Genomic DNA, 8,143 nt, shown 5'->3' with positions numbered 1-8,143 from the left:
TAAATTATTGAGAATTTAATTGCCTACTTTCTTTTTTTCTTTTTCTTTTCTTTTCTTTTATTATGTTATGTTAGTCACCGTACATTACATCATTAGTTTTTGATGTAGTGTTCCATGATTCATTGTTTGCAAATAACACCCAGTGCTCCATTCAATATGTGCCCTCCTTAATACCCATCACCAGGCTAACCCATCCCCCCACCCCCCTCCCCTCTAGAACTCCCAGTTTGTTTCTCAGATTATGGACTCTAAGAAATAATTGCCTACTTTCTAAATAGTATTATTCTTTACATTTTTTCCCCAAATAGCATGATCAGAAAACTATGTTAAAAACTATTAATAGAAAGACCTTTGCATATAAAAATCATTATTATTTGTTCAAATAGCCCTTAAGGTGTAGTAAACCTAAAATATTAGTAATTATTTAACCATTGGCTGTTGGGGGTCGCGAAGGGTGGGTGGGGCAGGGAGAACTTCTTCAAAATTTAGAATTAAATCCCCCTGGTTGTTTCTCCTTCCTGCCTTTCAGCTGGGATCCGGTACCTGCTCTCTTTTGCCACATGGTGGCGGCATCTGAACACTGCCGCTCATTTCCTCCTGCTCTTGTACACATTGTTAGGTAAAACTTGATCCTACCGTATGATTAGAGGTGCGTATCTGAATGAGACCTCTGTGCCAGGACCACTGATGTCCCATGTAATGTCTTCCTATTAAAATACTGTCACAAGAAAATAGTATCTAACGTTTCACTGTCATGTATAAAAATTATACATATTTTAGAACATTTTAACTTTTAGAAAAACCTTACCACCGATTTAGTAGCCTTCAGAACAAATTTTTGTAATAGTCATGCTTTCTAGAGTTAATTGTGCTTTTTTTTTTGTCTTAGAACATTTAGTAATCTGAATTCTTAATTTACTCTTGCTGTCTCTTATTAAAAAGAAAGGTAAAATATGATTCATGTGTTTTCTGGGGGAGGGTGAGTAAAGTAGGGAGGAGAACCCTTTTAAGATAATATATTTTAGGAGGGCCCGGGTGGCTCAGTCGTGAAGCGTCTGCCTTCAGCTCCGGTCATGATTCTGGGATCCTGGGATCGAGCCCCGCATCGAGCCCCGCATTGAGCCCCGCATCGAGCCCCGCATCGAGCCCCGCATCGGGCTCCCTTGTTCTGTGGGGAGCCTGCTTCTCCTTCGCCCCCACTTGTGCTCTCTAGCTCTCTCTCTGTATCACTCCAGTAAATAAATAAAATCTAAAAAAAAAAGATAGTATATTTTAGTTTTAGAAAATTTGCCTGTCACCATGTGAATGTGTCTGTAGGAAGGATGGCACATAATTTTCTTGTTTACCATTCTCTTTCTGATACCTAGTCTGGAATGAATGAATAAATTAATCATGACCTCTTATTCACCATTTGATGACTCACCTTTCCTGGAGCTGATGATTTTGCTTAATCCTTAATATCCTCATAGAATGTTACCTAAAATTATTTATTAAAGGTACTTCTAAAATGGACTTGCCTTTTAAAAAAATATCTGTAGCATATGCATTAAATGTTCATTTAAAAAAATCATTGAAAGACTTTTGCATTGGTTTCCTACAGTTTTTGTTTCACCTGTTAAAGTTGTAGTTCACGGTGAAAACATTGTGTGAGATGACTGTACGTTCACATAATATCAATTAAAAAAATCATTGGGTCAATTAAGATTAAGAAAGTGTGTCTTCGGGTCAGACATTCCAAATTTTACTCAACTAAATCATCTTGTCCAAGCTACTTAAATTCTTTAAAATTTAGTTTCCTAATGCATTAAAATAAAATAAAAGTCTGAGCTTTGCGAGGTGGAGTAGGGAGACTTCTCACCATGCCTGTCTCTTCCCCTCATGGCAGTTGAATTCTGGGGTCTTTTCCCCGCCAAGCTTTATTGAGATATAATTGACGATATGATGATTTAATACACATGTATATTGCAAAGTTATTACCACAATAAGGTTAATTAACATATTCCTTACTTCACACAATTATCCCTGTTTTGTAGGCATGTGTGGTGAGAACATTTAAGATCTATTCTCTTAGCAACTTTCAAGTCCATGATATAGTATTGTTAGCTGTAGTCGCAATGCTGTGCACTTGATCCCCACAAATTATTTGTCTTATAGCTGGAAGTTTGTACTTTTTGACCAACATCTCTCCATTTTCCCCGATCCTCAGCCTTGGCAATTGCCATTCCACTCTCTGTTTCTATGGGTTCAAGAAGTTTTCAGCCATTATTCCTTTAAATATACTTTGTCTCTTTCACCTTTTCTTATAAAATTCCCATAATAAGAATTTTTTTCCATTGTGTTTCATAATTCCATATGTTTTCTTCACCTTTTTTCATTTTTCTTTCTTTTTGCTCCTCTGACTGGTTAATTTCCAATGTCCTATCCCTCAGGTTGCTGATTCTTTCTGCATGGTTGAGTCTATTTTTGAAATTCAGTATTGAAATTTTCAGGTCAGTTTGTGTGTTTGTCAATTCCAGGATTTCTATTTTTTCTTTCTTTTCTTTTTTCTAATGGCTACTATTTTCTTGTCGAACTTCCCATTTTGTTCATGAATTTTTTCCCCCTAATTTCATTAAGTTTTCTGTTTTCTTGTAGTTCACTAAACTTCTTTAAGAGGATTATTCTGAATTCTTTGTCTGACAGTTCAGAGATCTCCATTTCTTTAGACTCAGTTATTGGAGCTTTATTAGTTTCCTTTGGTAATGTCATGTTTATCTGAGTTTTTGTGATCCTTGATTTCTTATGTTAGTATTTGTGCATGTGAGTAATGCAGCTTCTCTTACAGACTTTGCAGGTTTGCTTTGGTAGAGACAGTTCTTCACCAGTTAGCTCAATTTGGGTTTCCAGGTAAATGTCTTTAGGTGGGTGGGCCTTGCTATTATATGGTCTATTTTGAGGAGAAGCAACTATCTGAGGTCTGAGGATGCAGACAGAGAGCTGTGCCTCTGGCTGATTGGATAGGGCTGCTAGCTGGGTTCCCTACCCAAGTGAGGCTGTGGGATGGGCTTTGTGGTTGCCTGGACTCTCTGGTCAGGCTTACTAGATGGTCAGGACTGGGTACTATAGTAGTTAGGGCTATGAATTAGCTTCCTTGTGCTGGCAGAGCAGCAGGCCAGGGCCCAAGGCCTGCACAACTCATTTCTGGGGACTGAAATCAGGCCCGAGTACATTGAATCCCCTGGATAGATGAAGCCACTGGTTTCGCTCTGCAGAAGGGCTATGCTGTCTGTTCAAGTGCAACTGTACATAAGGTTGTTGAATGACTACATAGCCTTCCATGTGCTCTGCTTAGATTTCCTGGTCAGAGAGGCTGAAAGCTATATCTAGCAATGAGTGGGGCTATGAATTGTATTCTCTGCCCAGGCACAGTGAGAGAAGCTGCTCTAAAGTTGGTAAAGCTCTCTATTGTCTTAACTCAAGCCAACCCACACCCCAAGTTCCCTGGTTGAATAGGGCCAGTGGCTCAGCTTTGTAAACTATTCCTCTGCCTGCTTTTCTCTCAGCTTGAGTGCTACTGGGCCACATAGCATTCAGGGGTTTTTGCCAGCCCTTCTGGTCAGATGGGGCTGGAAGACATTCTCCACAGCAGGTGGGGCTATGTCTTATCCCTCTTGCCTGGATGGCAAGGGAGGGGATCCTCTAGACTACTCTCCATTTCCCAAACAGGTTTTTTGGCTGGGTCGGGCTGGGCTGGGATCTACCCTCAGCTCAGCTTTGGCTATGAAAGGAAGTCTCCTGCCTGGTACTGGCTTTGCTCTAGGGGGGATGTGCTCTGTCCACTTGCCTCTTAGCTCATATGCCCCTGGGTTGCACAGTTTTCAGGAGTTGACACCAGCCCTTCTGGTTAGATGGAACTGGACAGAACTCTCCCCATGGGTGGGGCTGTGACTCAGCACCTTGCCTTGGTGTGGGCAAACTGAGCTCTAGAGCCACAAAACTCCTTGTTTGAGGATCTGAATAAGCAGATCTGCACCCCACCTAGTTCCGTGGTCAGAATACACCTCTGACTTGGTTTTGCACATGAGCAAAGTTGCTCGTTGGGATTACTACTTGGGCACTGCGGGTAGGAACTTTGTCAAGATCCATGTGCTGGTTATTGCAAGCCCTGTCCCTTTCTCTATCAGAGTGAGATTCCCAGGAGCTGGGCCCCCCAAATTTCCCTGCAAACCCTGTGGTGTAAGATCAGAGGAGGGGCTCCCAGAAGGTGACTCACAATCCTGGGAGAGGGCAGCTGTCACCTCTAGGTTCTCTTTTCCGCTGGAGGAACTAGAGGCTCAGGCCAGACCTCTTCATGTTGTGCTGTGCTGGCTTGGGGAAGGGGCAGGGAGTCAGATGTAGCCTTTTCTCTTACCTTCAAATGTCGTCTGTCTTGGTCTCTGAGGTACAGGTGGTACTTCAGCCTCACCCCAACCTCACCTCAGTGGTATCTTATTCTTGAATAGATGCTAGTTGTTCTTCTTGTGAGGGGGAATGAATCAAGAACTCCCTATGTCTCCACCATCTTGGTGATGTCATTCTCCCTATACCACATTTTCTTTCTCCATTCATTTGTTGACGGACACTCAGGTTGTTTCCATATCTTGGCTACAGTGAACAGCGCTGCAATGAACATAAAGGTGCAGATATCTCTTTCAGATAGTGATTTTACTTCCTTCAGATGTATACCCAAAAGTGGGTTTTCTGGATCCTGTGGTAGTTCTATTTTTAATTTTTTGAAGAACCTCCATACTATTTTCCATAGTGGCTGCACCAGTTTGCATTGTAGTGGGGAGGTTCCCATCGTGGATGGGAGTGAGATTCCTGCCTCTCCCCAGAAGCAGACCTTTCTTATCTATCTCCATCCTGTACACGAGGAGGTTTCTGCCCGTCTTGCAGGGAGAGATGTTTCTTTTTCTCCCTCAGCAGCAAGCCACCTTTTCCTGCGACCTGAGGACAAGAGGGTTTTCTGCCCTCCTGTGGCATCAGAGGATTTGTGCTTCATATGAGAGAATGGTCTGTACCTGTCTATCAGCAGCAGACAACCAGCACCCGCAGTTCTAAACTATAGAGGGACCTCCTGCAGGTCTCCTGGCTGGCACCAAATCATTTTCATGGGCTATGTGATGAAGCTCAAGAAAAGAGTTGCTGAGTGAATCTATATTCTTATTGTGTCAAGGGACCCAGAGATTCTAAACTGTTGCTCACAGAATACTTTTAAGCATTTGTTAACATTGCAGGGCGCCTGGGTATCTCTGTCGGTTAAGCGTCTGCGTATGGCTCAGCTCCTGATCCCAGGGTCCTGGGATCAAGTCCCTCGTTAGGCTCCTTGCTCAGTGGATCCTGCTTCTCCCTCTGCCCTTCATCCCACTCATGCTCTCTGTCTCTATCTCTCTCAAATAAATAACTAAAATCTTAAAAAAATAATTTAACATTTCAGTTGTTTTCCTCTTACCCGCATTCCGGCTGTCACTTCTTACCCTGTGCTCTCCGAAGGCAAGACGGTATATCTCATCTTTTCTTGGAAGGGCTTGATATTCTCTAGAATTTAGTTCACCTGGTTGCCTTTAATTGTATTTCTCCAACGGGCTCAAATTAAGTTAGGATTTTGTAGATTATATGACTTGTTTCTTACTGTGAGAGTGATATTCTCACATGGCTTCTACCTAGGCATAAACAGAACACTTGCATTTTTATATGTGGAGTATCTTGTTTACCTCAGTTCATTGAATTATTAAACAATGTAAAAAAGACACCTCTTTTGCTATATAATCTAAAATATAACAGTACATGATAGAGAAAAAGTAAAAATCCTGAAGCCCTTTCCTTCTTACCCTAATATATGTTTAGGAAAGAAAAGAGTAGCAATAAGAAGTCATATGCCATTCGTTCTTTTTCCCCCTAACTTTTATGTTTTTGAGATTTATGAAAACATTCAGATATAGGTGAGTAAACAAAGGTCATCGCAGGATAGCTCTCTCTAGCACACTGGGAAAACTGACCACATGTTCTGGAGGAAATCTCGTAAGGAGCTTTCTGATGTGGTAAGGGGTGAGAGAGGCTAGTGAGGCAGGTCTGAGGTGGCACTCTTGCTTCCCACAGGGAACAGAAGGACCAACAATTGTCATATGAGAAGACACAGAAATGAATCATCCATGGTGTGAAATTGCATAACTCCTAAAGGTCAGACTGTTACTTGGCAATCACTGATATGGAGAGTAAAGTCTCTTAGCAGAACCCATAACTATCTCTAGGCAAGCAGGGAGGTGAGGAACCTTTGTCACCCTGCTTCTTCCAAGAAAGAAAAGTTTATTTTTTTTCTTTTCCAATTTTAATTTAAATTCTAGTTAGTTAACATACAGTGCAATATTGGTTTCTGGAGTAGAATTCAGTGATTCATCACTTACATACAACACCCAGCGCTCATCATCACAAGTGCCCTCCTTAATATCCATCACCCACCTAGCCCATCCCCCACCAACCTCACTCCATCAACCCTCAGGTTGTTCTCTGTCTTTAAGAATTTCTTATGGTTTGTTTCCCTCTCTCTTTTTTCTTTTTTTTCCTTTTATCCCTCTCCCATACATTCCTCTGTTTTGTTTCTTAAATTCTACGTATGAGTGAAATCATATGGTATTTGTCTTTCTCTGACTGACTTATTTTGCTTAGCAAAATACTTTCTAGTTCCATGCACATCACTGCAAATAACAAGATTTCATTCTTTCTGATGGCTGAGTAATATTCCATTTTGTATATATACCACCTCTTCTTTACTCATTCATTAGTCAGTGGACATTTGGGCTCTGTCCATAGTTCGGCTATTGTTGATAATGCTGCTATAAACACTAGGGTGCATGTACCCCTTTGAATCTGTATTTTTGTATCCTTGGGGTAAATATCTAGTAGTGTAATTGCTAGATCACAAGAAAGAAAAGTTTAATTTCAAATAGATGATAGCAGTTTATTTCTCCACAAAATAACTTATTTTCTGACTCTTATGGGTGGTGTAGCAGAGTCCCAAAATATTTCATGGTTGTAATAGTTATAAAACAATGCATTCTAAGGACTTATGCACTAAAGAGGCAATTTGGGCAGGATTTAGCTGATATAAGTACAATATGCGGATGAAGTGATCTGATACTCTTTTGAGATCTTGGATAATTCAGAACAAATGATATACTATTTTATTAAAACAGAAACTTCTAAAATGATCTTATGTACATATGCAGACCTCTACCAGCCATCTACGATATTCAGCCATCAGTAGTATTTATGACTCATAATATAGCTCTCTGAGTTTGAGCAGTAATGACAATAGTAAAAATGAGACAATAAACCAAAGATTGCAGAGAAGCCACTGAACCAGAAACAAAGATGGCTCTTTTTCGGGCAATTTTCTATACAAAACAAAACTTTTTGAAGCTGAAGAACAAGTGGGATGAATTAAGGAAAAAAAAAAAAACCCACCACAAACACAATAAAGGCACAAACTTAGAAAAGTAGGTTTTAACATGGTAGTTTCAAGTGTAGTGCCTGCTTATAGTAGAAGTGCCAAAAACGTATTAAAAGTGACAAAGGCAGCCAGTCTCTCCGCTCCTCGACCGTAGCTCTTCTTCTGGTCTTTTTGCTTAATTTGCAGTACTCGAATTCGCTGCCATGTCTTCTGAAGAAGGGAAGCTTTTCGTGGGAGGGCTCAACTTCAACACCGATGAGCAGGCTCTGGAAGACCACTTCAGCAGCTGTCCTATTTCCGAGGTGGTCGTTGTCAAGGACCGGGAGACTCAGCGATCCCGGGGTTTTGGTTTCATCACCTTCACCAATCCAGAGCATGCCTCAGATGCCATGAAAGCCATGAATGGAGAGTCTCTGGATGGATGTTCGCCAGATCCGTGTGGATCACGCCGGCAAGTCGGCCAGGGGAACTAGAGGGGGTGCCTTTGGGGCCCATGGGCGTGGTCGCAGCTACTCTAGAGGTGGTGGGGACCAGGGCTATGGGAGTGGCAGATATGCCAGTCGACCTGGAGGATATGGGTATGGATATGGAAGGTCCAGAGACTCTGGTGGCAGAAGCCAGGGTGGTTATGACCGCTACTCAGGAGGAAATTACAGAGACAATTAGGACAGCTGA

General features: G+C 41.6%; 1 pseudogene; it reads left to right on the top strand.

The window, feature by feature from the left end:
* Positions 1-7,616: 7,616 nt before the first annotated feature.
* Positions 7,617-8,143, top strand: LOC113927241 (annotated as a pseudogene).

This window comes from Zalophus californianus, chromosome 7 (genome assembly GCF_009762305.2).
Source record: "Zalophus californianus isolate mZalCal1 chromosome 7, mZalCal1.pri.v2, whole genome shotgun sequence".
NCBI lineage: Eukaryota > Metazoa > Chordata > Mammalia > Carnivora > Otariidae > Zalophus > Zalophus californianus.
This window is presented reverse-complemented; position numbering and strand designations above follow the sequence as displayed.